The 18027-nt window shown below is 47.6% G+C and overlaps 1 pseudogene; it reads left to right on the top strand.

The window, feature by feature from the left end:
• Window positions 1-3908: 3908 nt before the first annotated feature.
• On the top strand, window positions 3909-12768 carry LOC119308951 (annotated as a pseudogene).
• The last annotated feature ends 5259 nt before the right edge of the window (window positions 12769-18027 follow it).

Here is an 18027-nt window from a genome sequence, read left to right as displayed (position 1 = left end):
TACATCAACCGCGTTGTCATAACGCTTCCGCTAACGGTCTACGAGGGTACGTGGACATACACTCTCCCCTCTCGTTGCTATGCCATCACCATGATCTTGCGTGTGCGTAGGAAAATTTTGAAATTACTACGTTCCCCAACACTTAGTTGGCCCAGGGCTCCAATTTGGCGTCGAACATGACCTTCCGCGTTAAGAAGATGAACGCAAACGTGGCCCGACCCAACCCGCGTCGCCCACCTCCTCTATGATTTTCTGACCAAGCCTATTGATTTTTGAGCAAAATGCATTGGCGGTCATTGTACTTATCGTATAAGCTCACTTTGGTCACTGTACTCAGGAATACAATCACTATATACATGTTGAGGTGATTATACGGTCACACTACAAGAAATATGTCAATTAGTGACCTTCTGTCAGTGACCCTGGAAGAATTGGTCATAGATCTATGACCATTTCAGACCAATTGGTCAAAAGCTGTTCGAGGGGCTCCAAACCCTAAACCATTGCGACCATTTTGGTCAGAAAGGTCGTAATTTCCTTACACGAAAAGGTCATAAAGCAAACAGCGCTAGTCCGCTGCCTTATTTCTAGTTGTTAACGACCAATATAGATGGTCATAGCCTTGTAAATTGTGGTGGGTTGCTATGACTAGGCGCCACCTCATCAGTTTTGCCTATGTGTCATGTCCATGTGGCAGTTTTTGCCCTAGGTTGTGAAGCAACCTATATTTCTGTCATTCCCAAAAATTCCCAAAAAAATCTCATAAATTCTTTGGGTCATATCTTCGTCAAATTTGTAAAAACCTTCCGTGCCTAGTTCAAAAATAATTCAAAAATATTCATTTTCCTATTCTATTCAGAACAACAGTTTGTGAAGGAAGTACCACTTTGGCATGTCCATAAAGTATCCATTTTCTACAGTGCTTTTCTATGCCCAAATAACCATCCTCCACCAAATGCCAGCTCAATCCATTCATTATTTTGAGCCGAGCTTCAACATTCGTATTTATGTCCAATGTGGTAGTTTGCAAAGAAAGTACCACATAGGCTCCTCCTTTTGAGCTGAAAATTTGTGAAGACGGTCTTCTTAGTAACTGATCATCCTCAGCCAAACACGCCCATTAGCCATGTACATTTCCCGTACCGCTAATCAAACACTTGGCTGCTAATTCATGTTTGAGCATCGATCGGTCTCCTCGTGAGAATCTTATGTTGTAATTTTCTTCCTAGCACCTACCTGGGGAGTGCCCAACCCACTAGACATGTCTAGGCCGCCCAGAACACATGGCAACGCCACGGTCACGCGGTGACCGTGCGGCGGGCATGCGAGTTTACGCGCTCTAGAGTTGGGGCCCTTGGCCACCGCCCAAAACCTTGACGTATCGCCACCAAACCATGTATTTATGATTAAATAGGTACTTATGTAACTAGAAATGATTTTTGGAACAAATAAATAGCAAACTATGAGGCAGCTGCAGTTCAAATTTGACTCGTTTCCAACTGAATCGACGGAAAATTGTCTTTTTCACCAGAGGTGGATCAAAACCTTTTTCACCCAACCATTTTGTCAATTGTGCATTATATATGGCCTGGTATTTTATAAAATTGATTTGGTCCATTTTTGCAACAATTATTTGGTAGTTCCTTCACAAAAAAAACCTCCTTTTGGGCACTCAGAAAATGAAAAATGAATTTTCCGTGCAAAGAAAATGAAAAATTCCTTAGGAAACATTGTTTGGAATTCCAAGATGTACCCTTGTGCACAATATGAGATCATTTGAACAAACTATGCCATGAATGTGGCCATAAGATTGATCATTTGGCTTGAAAGCCATGAATCTTCACGCATGATAGCTCATTTCTGAGAACACTTTTTTAAAATAATTGCCGTATTACAAGTTTATTATTTTTCCTGGAAACTTGGTCACATATAATGACACAATGCGAAGGTTTTCCAATTTTTTGATTTTTTTGAATTTTTTATGCCCGTTTCAAAATGCGGTCAAAACGGCGTGCTTAACCGTTCCTAGCTAGTGGTAGAATCTTGGAATTTTTTTGGTGTTTCTATGATTAAATAGATACTTATTTACCTAGAAATGATTTTTGGAAAAAATAAAGAGCAAACTATGAGGTAGCTGCAGTTCAAATTTGACCCGTTTCCAACTGAATCGACGATAAATTGTCTTTTTCACCAGAGGTGGATAAAAACTTTTTTCACCCAACCATTTTGTCAATTGTGCATTATACATGGCTAGTATTTTGTAAAATTGATTTGGTCCATTTTTGCAACAATTATTTGGTAGTTCCTTCACAAAAAAACCTCCTTTCGGGCACTCGGAAAATGAAAAATGAAATTTCCGTGCAAAGAAAATGAAACCTTCCTTAGGCAACATTGTTTGGAATTCCAAGATGTACCCTTGTGCACAATATGAGATCATTTGAACAAACTATGCCATGAACGTGGCCATAAGATTGATCATTTGGCTTGAAAGCCATGAATCTTCACGCATGATAGCTCATTTCTGAGAACACTTTTTTTAAAATAATTGCCGTATTACAAGTTATTATTTTTCCTGGAAACTTGGTCACATATAATGACACAATGCGAAGGTTTTCCAATTTTTTGATTTTTTTGAATTTTTTATGCCCGTTTCAAAATGCGGTCAAAACGGCGGGCTTGACCGTTCCTAGCTTGTGGTAGAATCTTGGAATTTTTTTGGTGTTTCTATGATTAAATAGATACTTATTTACCTAGAAATGATTTTTGGAAAAAATAAAGAGCAAACTATGAGGCAGCTGCAGTTCAAATTTGACCCGTTTCCAACTGAATCGACGGCAATTTGTCTTTTTCACCAGAGGTGGATAAAAACTTTTTTCACCCAACCATTTTGTCAATTGTGCATTATACATGGCTAGTATTTTATAAAATTGATTTGGTCCATTTTTGCAACAATTATTTGGTAGTCCCTTCACAAAAAACCTCCTTTCGGGCACTCGGAAAATGAAAAATGAAATTTCCGTGCAAAGAAAATGAAAACTTCCTTAGGCAACATTGTTTGGAATTCCAAGATGTACCCTTGTGCACAATATGAGATCATTTGAACAAACTATGCCATGAATGTGGCCATAAGATTGATCATTTGGCTTGAAAGCCATGAATCTTCACGCATGATAGCTCATTTTTTAGAACACTTTTTTAAAATAATTGCCGTATTACAAATTTATTATTTTTCCTGGAAACTTGGTCACATATAATGACACAATGCAAAGGTTTTCCAATTTTTTGTTTTTTTGAATTTTTTATGCCCGTTTCAAAATGCGGTCAAAACGGCAAGCATGACCGTTCCTAGCTAGTGGTTGAATCTTGAATTTTTTTTTGGTGTTTCTCTGATTAAATAGATACTTATGTACCTAGAAATGATTTTTGGAAAAAATAAAGAGCAAACTACGAGGCAGCTACAGTTCAAATTTGACCCGCTTCCAGCTGAATCGGTGGAAATTTGTCTTTTTCACGTGAGGTGGATCAAAACTTTTTACACCCAACCATTTGGTTAATTGTGCATTAAATATGTCCTAGTATTTTATAAAATTGATTTGGTCCAATTTTGCAACAATCATTTGGGAGGTCCTTCACAAAACCTCCTTTTGGGCACTCGAAAAATAGAAAATGGTTTTTTCGTCCAAAGAAAATGAAAACTTCCTTAGGCAACATTGTTTGCCATTTCCCGGTAACTTGGCCACATATAATGGCACAATGCGAAGGTTTTCCATTTTTTTGAATTTTTATGCCCTGTTTCAAAATGCGGTCAAAACGGCGGGCATGACCGCTCGTAGGTAGAAAGATCGAAAATGCAATCAAATTGGTGATCATCCATAAAATATGGTCTAAATTAATTGAAAATTTTAGTGATGGCATTTTGCAAAATATTTTTGGTAGTTGCTTCACCCCCCTTGTTTTTAGCACTAAGAAATAGAGTAATTTTTAATGGCTCATATTTTGAACCAATCAGGACGCAGCCCACGGATCACCCCATTATAGTCGATCTAAGCCGTCCACCTCCTACGGATCCAGCGCCTCTCCTCCCTCGATCCCCTTCCTTCCTAAGAAACCCTAGGTCTCTACCCCTCCTCCCCCATCCAGATCCAGGTCCCTCCTCCGCCGCCTCCCTCTTCCCCGATCCCTGATCTAGGTGCTACAACCGTCCCGGCCACCGCGCCCGCGACCGTCCTTCCGGCCGCCTCGGACGCCGCCGCCACCTTATTGCCTCCCCGGACCCGGCCGCCACGCGCGCTTCCTAGGCCGCCTCTATGACTCGGCCAAGCGCTCCCTCTTGGGCGCCCGCCCCTGGCCCGAGCTCCTGGACCGTGCCGCGCTCTCGCGCCCGGACTCCCTCTTCGACACCATCGCCCGCCTCCGCAAGAACCTCGCCTACTTCCGCGTCAACTACGCCACGCTCATCGCGCTCTCCCTCCCCGCGCACCCCTTCTCCCTCGTCGCCCTCCTCGTGTTCCTCGCCGCCTGGTGCTTCCTCTACCTCCTCCGCCCCACCGACGCCGCCCCGCTCAACGCCTTCGGCCGCACCTTCTCCGACCCCATCGATACGGCGACCCTGCCGAAGGAGGCGGCGACGCTCCCCGCGGCCAGGGCGAAGCTGGAGAGGATGCAGCCTCTGGAGTGGCCCCAGAGGGATGCTCTCTGCGGCGAGCTCGGGGCGGGCGACGCCGGGCGCCGGGTCCGGCTCTGCGGCTGGGTCGCCCTCCGCCGCTCCCACGCTGGCCTCACCTTCCTCACCCTCCGCGACTCCTCCAGCATGGTCCAGGTGACCCACCGATGCACCGCGGCCCGCCTCCGCCCCGAACCCATCGACCGCGAGAAGGTCAGCCAGGCCTCCGCAACCCTAACGTTTTTACTTGTTATACTAGCGTGCGGGCAGATGCTAGTGTGCAGTTCAGTAAGCACTGTATTTAGGCATGTTATTCAGTTTTGCGTTTAGAGGATTGCGAGGACTGATTGACTGAATTCTTCTTGTGCAGACCTGCCCCCTCCTGCTCCGGGTTTTCACCAAGGTAAGGCCCAGTTGTCTCTTTTCTTCTACTCTTTCGTCTTCTTTTTAGTGCACCTGCAGTCGAGAGCGCATTATGATATCCTCAATTCGCTTGGTTTGTGCAATATTTGATTGGATCTTGTGGTCCATGGATGGTCGGTAGCGAAGTAATCGGAACGTATGGTGCTATCCGAATGATGCTACTAAAACATGGTCCATTACCACTGTGCTCACACTGCTGCATTTTTTAAGGATGTATAAGTTCTGTTCCTGATGGTGTTGTGTAGGTCGGTTCGACCATATGGCACCTGTAGTTGAGCAGCACTTGATCAGGTGTTTAACTATAGTTTTGGCTAATAACAAGCATGACTTGGTGATACAACGGAGGATCCCAAAACTTATTTATCATAATGTTGGTTATTGTGTATCACATTTAAAAACAAAATGCACAATGACTTACCTTTGTATGTCAGGATTTATTCTTCATCTGTTACTCTTCCTTTTGCTAGCGACTTCATTGTCTTGTGAGATTTTGCTTCTTTATTATAGGGTTAAATAGTCCACTGTTTTTTCTGGTCTCTGTGTCTCTCAATGACAACAATCTGAACTGATGTATTGTGTGCCTTAAAAAGCATGGCTGCAACCATTCCTAATTTTTTATTCGGTTTGGATTTGGATGCAGTAGGTGCTCTGCTCTTGCGCACGGTGACCGGCGTGACGACGGCTAATGTATGGCAGCGACCACAAGCTCATCGGTGAGCGGCTCCCTCTCCTACCCCTAGTTCTCTTTTATAAGATGTAGTGTTCTATGCAGAAGATCTATTTGCTAGTACTTGGGCTCACTGTTGTTTATATTTGATTATTCTATTATTATGTATACTGAAAATGCTACAACGAATTTACTGCTCATATTCCTGTACAAAAGCCCTCGTGCGAATTAGTGACATGCTTCATTTCTGAACAAACAGGGAAGTTGAAGATTTCGCTAGGAGGCTCAATTCTGTTTGGCCTGAAAGAATGCATTTGGGTCAAGAAAGAAGAATTGAGTCGCAACTGATTGGTGGTAATGGTTCTCTGCAGAGATTTTCTGGTAATTTTTTCCATATAGAATAGTTGAAACTGTAGTGAGTAAAGAATTTAGCCCACTCTACTGAATCTTTTGGAAGAACATAAGGTTTTACATACTAAAGGATAGTGTTTGGTTAGTCCAACGTAAAGTAGGAATTACCTCATTCTTGCACCAGCTCATTCCATAACCGGGTCAAGTGATAATTTGTATGTGCCCGCAAGGTTCAATCACAGGTGAATGCCGTGGGGTAGTGAGTAAAGAATTTGCATTGCCCCATTAATTGAGTTTCTTTTATCTATTCAACACACTCCAACATTTTGGTTTAATCAAATCCTCTAGTAATGCCACAACTTGTCATGGATGTCGCATTTCCTCTATTTTTGGGGAATTTCGAGATGTACCATTCTCTGTTTTGGGATTTTCTTTGCCGTAAATTATTATAGCCAACTGTTCAGAATTGTTTTTAGGAGCAAATCTGTATATGTATAGTGTGTGTGTGTATCCAGTGAGCAAATCTGTAGTAATTATAGAGTATATTATCTTCTTTCTTTTATTGGAAATTTTCTGCTCAGTTCTCTTTTGACATATAGTTTGTTCTCTTTGAATGTGCTGATGGTACGATGTGGTGGTTATCTTTTTTCGTTGCTGGAACCTGGATGTCATATGTTATGTGATTTGAGCCAAATGGCATATTGTAATATTTTTATTGCTGGTTTTTATGTACGATGTCATGAAGATGTACGTTTGAAATGTTGCTTTGATAGCAAAATTGTATTCCTGTGTACATGCTGCTTTGACAGCAAAATTATGAAAATTTCTCAACAATATATATGCGCAAAATTGTATTCCTGTGTACTGTGCCTGAAAAGGCTACAGCCAACTGATGATGTTACTAGAACCTGACAACTGGGACCCATCTGACTAGTGGACCCTTCTTTTGGAAAAAAAAGAAAAACTAAATTCGTTCAGACAAAAAGGCCACAACCCAACAATAAAAAAGGCTGCAATATAGGGCTTGGCCCATGAACCCAACCAAAAATTGACACACAGAAAAAAACATAAATGGGATGAATTAATGGGCTAGGCCCATGTAGAAAACCGAATTGGACCGGGCTGATTCTTGGGCCACATCAGCTTGCCACGCTGGATGCCTACGTGGCCTGGGGAGGTTGTTAGTGACCAAAACGCCACAGTAGGCATATTTTGGTCGTAAACTTCTATGACCTTCTCACAGAGAAGGTCGCTATAGTCAGTTAACGACCGCCAGCTTTTGACCTTCTGTTTTTGGTCACAAAAAGGTCGCAAATGAAAAACTATGACCTTTCAGTGACCAATAGTGGAGGTCACAAGATAGCATATTTCTTGTAGTGTCACTGTCAAATCGTATAGCTTCGTATTTCATCTATTTGACCGGTCAAACAATCTTGTCAGCTCATTTTTTTCTCTACCTATGTGGGTCCTACCTCTCAGTGGGTGGGAGAAATAAGCAGAGCGAAAATAAAATTACACGCGAACCCCAGAGCTCTCACGTATGTGCGAGCCGTCTAACCAGATGCACTGCTCTCGTATTGTGCTTTAGCTAGTGGAAACTTTTACCTGTTGGTAGAAACTGTCACGTGAGTTAAAAGCTTCCAGATATGTGTTGAGTTAAAATCTTCAAGTATATAGCTATTGAGGTTTTTTTATATACGTGTCGAGTTAGATGCTCTTTTCTGCATGCCTCTTCATGTTCTCATATCATTACTCTCCTCCAATTTTCAGCTCCATCCATCATCTATATGAGCACAGCATCAAATCTTTGATTCTGTTAATATTTTCAGGTTATGAAGCAAGTATATTTTATATTGCTTCATTAATTCTAAGAAATTACCAGATCATGCTCCTACCAATCTCACTTCTCTCCACCAAATTTGGAATCATTTCAATAATCCATTTTCTCTCCAAAATTATCTCAAGCTTCTGGACAGAGAGGATAGCTGTGAAGGAAGTACCATTTTAGCTGAAGCCGAGATATAGGGGTGCCCCCTGTTCTACCCTATTTCATTAGGCCTTTCCGGATCAATCGAGTTTCACTTTTGTCAAGCCTTTCTCGATCAATCAACCGCTAGCACATGGGCCCGGCCCTAGCGTTCGATCTTTTTCTTTTCTTCTCAAGCACATGGGTCGTCCACCATGTCCATCACCCCTGCCCCAACTACTCAAGGGTTCTATTTTTTTACGTGGTTGACTCTCCCTCCACAACTCTTTAATGCATGTGTTATAAAGAAAGGGGAACACTTAAAATTGGTCGGCCGGCGAAACGCTCAGCCTGTCACTCTTAAGTGTTGCACATGATGAGTGGGTCCTAAGCGCCGCTCAGCTCATCCTTTTTTTCACTGTGCAAAACCTTATCTCTTCACAAACCACACATCCATGAGCAATCTATAGGCCACCCATCCAAAACACTTACTCCATGTGAGAGAGAAGAGAGCACGCATGTTGATGCTCGGATCCTCATGGCCATCGGTGTCAAAATCAACAGATCTCGAGTAGGGGGTCCCGAACTGTGGATATTAGATCGATGGGTAACAGGGAACGCATAGACACAATTTACCCAGGTTCGGGCCCTCTCAAGGAGGTAAACCCCTACGTCATGCTTGTTTGTATTGATGTATGTGTATGACAATTACAGAGTTGATCTACCACGAGATCGGATGAACTAAACCCTAGGTGGGTATGGTAGTAATAGTTCTCCCCCACGGGTTAAATCCTCTAGTTTATATAGACACCAGGGGTACCTAGGGTTACACATGGTCGGTCATCATCAGAGGATAAACATGCTGATTTAACTAACAAGACTTGGAGGATACGCCAAGTCTTACGAGATCTCCTTCCATAGTACGGGGTGGCCTGCAATCCGGCCCTCCTTTGATGAATCAAGAGGGGCCCACCGGTCCGGCCCATGAGAGATAGGCCGGCAGCCCGAGGATCCCTTAGTATAGGACACCCTCAGTAGCCCCAGAACTTGCCTCCAAGGTCGAGGTTGAAATCTCCTTCTGCTCCATGCTTCTTAAAGTCTTTGGCTTGAGGGCCGAGTTCCTTCCTTCACCTACATTCGGCTGATGATTGCTCGGCCGCCTCCAACACTTCGGTCAGCGAGGCATTGCGGAGCTCGTCGCGTGGTTTCCTTAATCTAGTCTTAATGACACGCTCATTTTCATTGCGACAAAGGAAAGCAAACGGTCCAACATTCTTTTACAGAAATGCCACTTATGGGCCAAGGGAAGACGCCTATTTAACAGGCTAAGGGCGTGAAAGTTGTTGCACCCCGCTCCCAACTCACCAAAAAGCCAGATTCAGCAAGTGTTGAACAATGGCGAGCGCCCCAGGCTCCTCTTCGCCCTCACAGCCCCCTTGAAGGTGACTGGGCGAGCTGCTCCATTCCCGAATGGGATTGAGCAGCCTTGAGGCGCAAGGGTATCTACTCGCATCATATCTCACATCCACCAGCCCTGAATTGACTTCTGCGAACGGCGAGGCCTTTGCGGAGAACTTCCCCGCCCCACGAGGGGAAGAGAGGGTATGCTTTGTGCCCTTTCTTTTACGAGGTTTAGGCTTCCCCCATCCATTCCTTCCCGAGGGGTTTATTAGAATTTTATGGGATCCAACTCCACCATCTTGATGCGGCTTGAACTACGTCGGTATTTCCCCAAAGAGGAAGGGATGATGCAACACAGTGCTACCTCTTGAGCATGTGTTGGTTTTCCCTTGAAGAGGAAAGGGTGATGCAGCAAAGTAGCATAAGTATTTCCCTCAGTTTTTTAGAATCAAGGTATCAATCCAGTAGGAGGCTACACTCAAATCCCTCGTACCTGCACAAACAAATAAGAACCTTGCAACCAATGCGATAAAGGGGTTGTCAATCCCTTCACGGCCACTTGCAAAAGTGAGATCTGATAGAGATAATAAGATAAATATTTTTGGTATTTTTAAGATACAGATTGGAAAGTAAAGATTTCAAAATAAAGTAGATCGGAAACTTATATGATGGAAAATAGACTCGGGGGCCATAGGTTTCAGTAGTGGCTTCTCTCAAGATAGCATAAGTATTACGATGGGTGAACAAATTACTGTCGAGCAATTGATAGAAAAGTGCATAGTTATGAGAATATCTAGGCATGACCATGTATATAGGCATCACGTCCGCGACAAGTAGATCGAAACGATTCTGCATCTACTACTAGTACTCCACACATCGACCGCTATCCAGCATGCATCTAGAGTATTAAGTTCATAAGAACAGAGTAACACATTAGGCAAGATGACATGATGTAGAGGGACAAACTCAAGAAATATGATATAAACCCCATATTTTTATCCTTGATGGCAACAATACAATACGTGCTTTTCTGCCCCTGCTGTCACTGGGAAAGGACACCGCAAGATTGAACCCAAAGCTAAGCACTTCCCATTGCAAGAAAGATCAATCTAGTAGGCCAAACCAAATTGATAATTCGAAGAGACTTGCAAAGATAATAAATCATATATAAAAGAATTCAGAGGAGATTCAAATATTGTTCATAGATAATCTTGATCATAAACCCACAATTCATCGGATCTCGACAAACACACCGCAAAAAGTATTACATCGAATAGATCTCCAAGATGATCGAGGAGAACTTTGTATTGAGATCCAAAGAGAGAGAAGAAGCCATCTAGCTAATAACTATGGACCCGAAGGTCTGAGGTAAACTACTCACACTTCATCGGAGAGGCTATGGTGTTGATGTAGAAGCCTTCCGTGATCGATTCCCCCTCCGGTGGAGCTTCGGAAAAGGCCCCAAGATGGGATCTCACGGGTACAGAAGGTTGCGGCGGTGAAAACAGGGTTTCGCGGTGCTCTCGGATGTTTTCAGGGTATATGAGTATATATATAGGTGAAAGAAGTCGGTCAGGGGAGCCACAAGGGGCCCACGAGGGTGGGGGCACGCCTACCCCCCTGGGCGCGCCTCCCTGCCTCGTGGCCGCCTCGTTGCTTCCTTGACGTCCACTCCAAGTCTCCTGGATTGCGTTTGTTCCAAAAAACGACTCTCCCAAAGGTTTCATTCCATTTGGACTCCGTTTGATATTCCTTTTCTGCGAAACACTGAAATAGGCAAAAAACATCAATTTGGACTGGGCCTCCGGTTAATAGGTTAGTCCCAAAAATAATATATATATGTATAATAAAGCCCATTAAACATCCAAAACAGATAATATAATAGCATGGAACAATAAAAAATTATAGATACGTTGGAGACGTATCACACAACTACGGTAGGTATTTCCCTTAGTGATGAAACCAAGGTTATCGAACCAGTAGGAGAACCACGCAACACTACGTGAACGGCACCTACACACAAATAACTAATACTTGCAACCCGACGTATTAAAGGGGTTGTCAATCCCTTTCGAGCAACGACGCCAGAAATTGGCAAGTAGACGGAATAAAAATATGATAGATTGGATAAATAGTTCTCGCGGGAATGCGAGATAAAATAAATAACAATAAATTGCAGCAAGGTATTTTTGTATTTTTGGTTTAATAGATCTAAAAATAAAAGAAAATAAAAATAGATTGCGAAGGCAAATATAGTAAAGAAGAGACCCGGGGGCCGTAGATTTCACTAGTGACTTCTTTCGAGAAAAATAGCAAACGATGGTTAAACGGATTACTATTGGGAAATTAATAGAACTTCAAATAATCATGACGATATCCAGGCAATGATAATTATATAGGCATCACGTCCAAGGTTAGTAGACCGACTCCTGCCTGCATATACTACTATTACTCCACACATCGACCGCTATCCAACATGCATCTAGTGTATTAAGTTCATGGAGAAACGGAGTAATGCAATAAGAACGATGACATGATGTAGACAAGATCTATTTATGTAGAAATAGACCTCATCTTGTTATCCTTAATAGCAACGATACTGTCGGCGTTCTGGGAACCGGGGTACCCAGACTTGCCTGCCTACGGCCTGCGGCGTGGCTCAGGGAGTGGCCTAGTACGGCCCATCTTCATCGACACATGCTCATGACCCTCGCGAGGGGCCAAACCTCGCGGGGCGGACGATGGGAAGCTTCCTCGGGCATGGCCTCATCAGGCTGGCTCGCGAGGAGGCAGAGAGATCAAGGCAGGGTACCTCACGAGGTGCCCACGACGCAAGCCATGACGATTGAAGCCAGGCGGGCGCCAGGCGGCCGCCGGCCCATGCAGAGTCCTTGTTTCCTCTTTGGTGCAAAGGGGGCAAGTGCAGGCAAGAGTATCAAGCAAAGGCAACCATTTTGGTGCAACAAGACCAAGACCAGCAGAACGGCAGGATGGAGGTCATCGTGGAGCCCAAGCCGGCGTCACCGTCAGAGTCTTTGGCAGGCGATGACCGACTTTAGCCAGGATAAGTGTACTAGATGTTCCCCTTCAAAATGGCCAATTGTTGGCGCCCTTACCGCTCAATATTTGGGAAGAGGACCAAGGCCTCGCTCTATAAATAGGACTAGCCACCATAGTGGGAAGGCAGAGAGACAACAACCTGGATCCGGATCCAATCCTTCCCAAGAGGCATCACCTCCACAAGAACTCCTCCCCTTGCGAGGCAGTTCTTCCTTTGTATTGTTCATCACCAGCCTCGGAGGCAATCTACCACACCACAAACTAGAGTAGGGTATTACACCACAATGGTGGCCCGAACTAGTATAAACCTCGTGTCCCTTGTGTTGTTCTTCATGTAGTTTAGATCCTTGCGAGGCGACGAAACATGAGTAGGTGGGAGGTGTGATCTCCGCGCGCACCCCAGAGTTCGAACCTTGAGGGTCTACTGGAACCCGAAATCCGACATTTGGCGCGCCAGGTATGGGTGCGCCGGAGCTTTCCCTTCCACCGACCCGCTCTCCGCCAACACCGTGATTCGCCCTCATGATGGGCAACGCGCCGCCTGCTCCGGTTGCCAGCGCCAGCAGGGGGGCCAGGGGGCTCCGAGCCTTGGCCCCCGCCTTGCGGTAGGTGCGGTGGCCGAACAAGTTCAAGCCAAAGATTCCACCGCGCTACAACGGCACGACCGGTCCGCTGGCTTTCCTGCTGGCGTACGATGAGGCCGTCCTCAAGGCCGGGGGCGACGACAGGTCATGGCTAACTGGTTTCCCATGGCCCTCGCCGGCATCCCACGCATATGGCTGCTCCACCTGCCAACGGCTTCCGTGGCCTCTTGGGGGGAGCTGCACGGCCTCTTCCTTGCGTAGTACGCTGCACCGGCGCCCCTGGTCATTGCAGCTCTCCTAGGTGGCTCGCAGGCGCCACCTTCAGGCCGCCACATCAAGCCATTCGTCCGCCAGATCGGCGCCACTTCCACGTAGCATGGGGCTCCTCCGGGTTGGGCGGCGCCTAAAGCCGATCTGGCCTTGAGCTCGGATGATCACCCTCCAACTCAGCCTGCTCGGGCGCGCTCCCAATGCTGTGCACCCCCACCATCTGCCAGATGGCCGTCACCAGGACCCTCATCAATGGCGGTGCTGGCCTCAGCGTGCTCTCGGTGGAAGCCTTCAGCCTCCTCCACGTACCACCGGAGCGGCTTCAGCCCAGCATGCCCTTCTTGGGCGTCGGAGGCGGTTCCACCGGCTCCCTGGGGCAGATCCGCCTTCCGGTGACCTTCGGCACCTATGACAACTTCCGCACGGAGCTAATCGACTTCGACATCTCCCCCATCGGCCTCCCATACAACGCCATCCTCGGCTACCCAGCACTAGCCCGATTCATGGCCGCAACTCACCCAGCGTACAACCTCATGAAGATGCCCGGGAGTAGCGGCATCCTCAGCGTGTCCGAAGACACCGGGGATGCGTTGCTCAAGCTTGCCTTCAAGACTGCGGCGGTGGCACAGCCCGCCGGCTTAGACGCCCCTGAGCCCAAGGGGGATGCACCGGCCAAGAAGAAGTAGCTATTCACCCAAGACAAGGCGGAAACCAAGCAGGTACTGGTCGACAAGGACGGATCCACTAATGCCACCTTCACCATAGGCGCCAACCTCGAGCCCGAGCAGGAGGAGGCCTCGGTGAAGTTCCTACGCGCGAACAAGAAGGTGTTCGCGTGGGAACCTGATCAGCTAGCAGGGGTCCCGAGGGGCGTAATTGAGCATCACCTCAACGTGTGCCCCAACATGCGCCCCGTGAAGTAGAAAGCGAGGTGGCAGTCCACCGAGAAGCAAGATTTCATCGTCCAAGAGACCCGCAAGCTAGAGGCGGCAGGGGTCATTCGCGAGGTCCGCTACCCAGATTGGTTGGCTAACCCGGTTGTCGTGCCGAAGAAGGGGAGGAAGGAACGCATGTGTGTCGACTTCACCAACCTCAACAAGGCCTGCCCGCAGGATCCATTCCCGCTCCCTCACATCGACCAGATCGTCGACTCCACCGCTGAGTGCGACCTGTTATGCTTCCTGGATGCCTTCTCCGGCTATCACCAGATCAAGATGGCAGTAGAGGACGTGGAAAAGACGGCTATCACCAGATCAAGATGGCAGTAGAGGACCATGCATGCCGTTCGGGCTGCGCAATGCGGGTGCGACCTTTCAGCGGCTGATGCACATCGCCTTGGGTCGGCAGCTCGGGAGGAATGCTGAGGCTTACGTTGATGACATTGTGGTGAAGTCTCGGGAGGCAAAAACCCTGATACAGGACTTGTAGGAAACCTTCGCGAGCCTCAACGAAGTGGACCTGCGGCTCAACCCGGAGAAGTGTGTGTTTGGAGTCCCCTCGGGCAAGCTCCTGGGCTTCCTCGTGTCCCACCGGGGCATCGAGGCCAACCCAGAAAAGGTCAAAGCAGTCGAGGACACAAGCCCGCCGAAGACCCTCAGAGAGATGCAGAAGCTCACCGGGCATGTGACCGCACTAGGACGCTTCATCTCCAAGCTGGGGGAACGAGCGCTGCCCTTCTTCAAGATGATGAAGAAAAAGGGCCCCTTTGAATGGACTGAAGAGGCCGACAAGGCGTTCCGGGATCTCAAAAGGTACTTAACCAGCCCTCCGGTGATGGTGGCTCTGCATCCTCAAGAGCCCCTGGTGCTCTACCTTGCAGCCACCCCCTACTCTGCCAGCGCAGCCCTGGTGGCGATTAGGGAGGAGCGTTGGACCAAGGCCGCAGCAACCGTCCGGGTCAAAGCAAAGTAGGACCAAGAGGGCCTCGCAGAGACCGCGATTGCAACCAAGAAGGATAAGCCGTTGCAGGGAAGCACACCCGGAACAGAAGAGCCCCCCCCCCAAGCGACCAGCTGCTGGGGGCTCCATTGTCTTAGGAGGCGCCCCGGCCTCCAGAGGACGCTAGCAGCGCCGACACTCCCAATCTCATCGAACACCCTGTGTACTTCGTCAGCATGGTGTTACGGGACGTGAGGGCGCGGTACCCCATGCCTCAGAAACTCCTCCTCGCGCTATTGGTAGCCTCGCGCAAGGTGCAGCACTATTTCCAAGGCCATCCCATCAAGGTCGTCTCAGCGTACCCCTTGGAAAGGGTGCTCAGGAGCCCCAACTCAGCTGGAAGAGTCGCTGAGTGGAACATTGAGCTGCAAGCGTTTCAGCTAGAATTCAGCACAACTAGAGTCATCAAGGGGGCCGCGCTGGCGGACTTCATGGCGGAATGGGCAGAGGTGCCATGCCTCGAAGCTGGCGAGGATCGATCACTCTCCCCGGGAAGCGAGGCACCGGACGGTTGGGTCATGTACTTCGACAGGGTGTTCTTCTGACACGGCGCGGGAGCTGGTGCAGTGCTCGTATCTCCCACTCAAGACAAGCTCTACTACGCCATGCAACTCTGTTTCCAGCACGGAGAAAAGGTCTCCAACAACATAGCAGAATACGAAGGCCTGATAGCAGGCCTGAAAGCCGCAGTCGCCCTGGGGGTGAAGTGCCTCACCATCGAGGGTGATTCGCAGCTCCTCGTCAACTTCTCCAACAAAGTATACGAGCCGAAGGACGAGCACATGGAAGCCTACCTCGCGGAGGTTCGCAGGATGGAGAAGCAGTTCTGGGGGCTGGAGTTGCAGCATGTGCCTCGCGGCACCAATCAAGATGCTGATGACATCGCCAAAAGGGCATCCAGGTGGCTATCTCAGGAGCCTGGCATCTTCGAGGAGCGGCTCTTCAAGCCCTCGGTGACGCCATCACTGTCAAGCATGGTGCAGCCTCGGGAGGAGCTCCCCCAGCCACCTGACACAAGGGACCTTGCCGGAAAAGGAGGAGGAAGCGGAGCGTGTGGCGTGGCAGGCCACGACATACTGCATCAAGGATGAAGAGCTCTACCGGAGACGAACCGAATGATGTGTCCCTACGTTGCATTTCCAGGGAGCAAGGGAAGGAGCTGCTGGCAGACATACACGATGGAGACTCTGGGCATCACTTGTCATCATGGACCCTTGTTGGCAAGGCGTTCCGCAGCAGGTTCTATTTGTTGGGGAACGTAGTAATTTCAAAAATTTTCCTACGCACACGCAAGATCATGGTGATGATATAGCAACAAGGGGAGAGTGTTGTCTACGTACCCTCGTAGACCGAAGCGGAAGCGTTGACGCAACATAGAGGAAGTAGTCGTACGTCCTCCGGTTCAACCGATCCAAGTACCGTTACTCCGGCACCTCCGAGTTCTTGACACGCGTACAGCTCGATGACGCACCCTCGATCTCCGATCCAGCAGAGGCGCCGAGGGGGAGTTCCGTCAGCACGACGGTGTGGTGACGATCTTGATGTTCTCCTGTGCAGGGCTTCGCCTAAGCACCGCTACAATATGACCGAGGTGTAATATCGTGAGGGGGGCACCGCACACGGCTAGGGAACGATCAATGATCAACTTGTGTGTTCTAGGGTGCCCCCCTACCCCCGTATATAAAGGAGGGAGGGAGGAGGTGGCCGCCCCTAGGGGGGGCACGCCATGAGGAGGGGGAAACCTACTCCAAGTAGGTTTCCCTCTCTTTTCCTTATCTTATTTGGAGGGGGAAGGAAAGAGTACTAGTATTAGGAAGTAGTACTAGTAGTAGTAATAGGAAGAGGGGGAAGGAGAAAGGAAAGGGGGGGCCGGCCCCCCTCCCCAATTCGGATTGGGCTTGGGGGGCGCGCCCCCTTCCCTTGCTCCTTCTCTCTTCCTCCTACATGGGCCCAATAAGGCCCATATACCTCCGGGGGGTTCCGGTAACCTCCCGGTGCTCCAAACTTCTCCGGAACCTTTCCGGTGTCCAAATATATCCGTCCAATATATCAATCTTTATGTCTCGACCATTTCGAGACTCCTCGTCATGTCCGTAATCATATCTGGGACTCCGAACAACCTTCGGTACATCAAAATACATAAACTCATAATATAACTGTCATCGAAACCTTAAGCGTGCGGACCCTACGGTTCGAGAACGATGTAGACATGACTGAGACACATCTCTAGTCAATAACCAATAGCGGGACCTGGATGCCCATATTGGTTCCTACATATTCTACGAAGATCTTTATCGGTCAAACCGCATAACAACATACGTTGTTCCCTTTGTCATCGGTATGTTACTTGTCCGAGATTCGATCGTCGGTATCCAATACCTAGTTCAATCTCGTTATCGACAAGTCTCTTTACTCGTTCTGTAATACTTCATCTTATAACTAACTCATTAGTTACATGCTTGCAAGGCTTAGGTGATGAGCATTGCCGAGAGGGCCCAGAGATACCTCTCCGACAATCGGAGTGACAAAACCTAATCTCGAATTATGATAACTCAACATGTACCTTCGGAGACACCTGTAGTACTCCTTTATAATCACCCAGTTACGTTGTGACGTTTGGTAGTACCCAAAGTGTTCCTCCGGTAAACGGGAGTTACACAATTCTTATAGTTACAGGAACATGTATAAGTCATGAAGGAAGCAA

The sequence above is a fragment of the Triticum dicoccoides genome, chromosome 5B (assembly GCF_002162155.2).
Source record: "Triticum dicoccoides isolate Atlit2015 ecotype Zavitan chromosome 5B, WEW_v2.0, whole genome shotgun sequence".
Classification (NCBI taxonomy): Eukaryota; Viridiplantae; Streptophyta; class Magnoliopsida; order Poales; family Poaceae; genus Triticum; species Triticum dicoccoides.
Note: the sequence above shows the minus strand (reverse complement) of the source record. Positions and strands in the feature narration are given on the sequence as shown.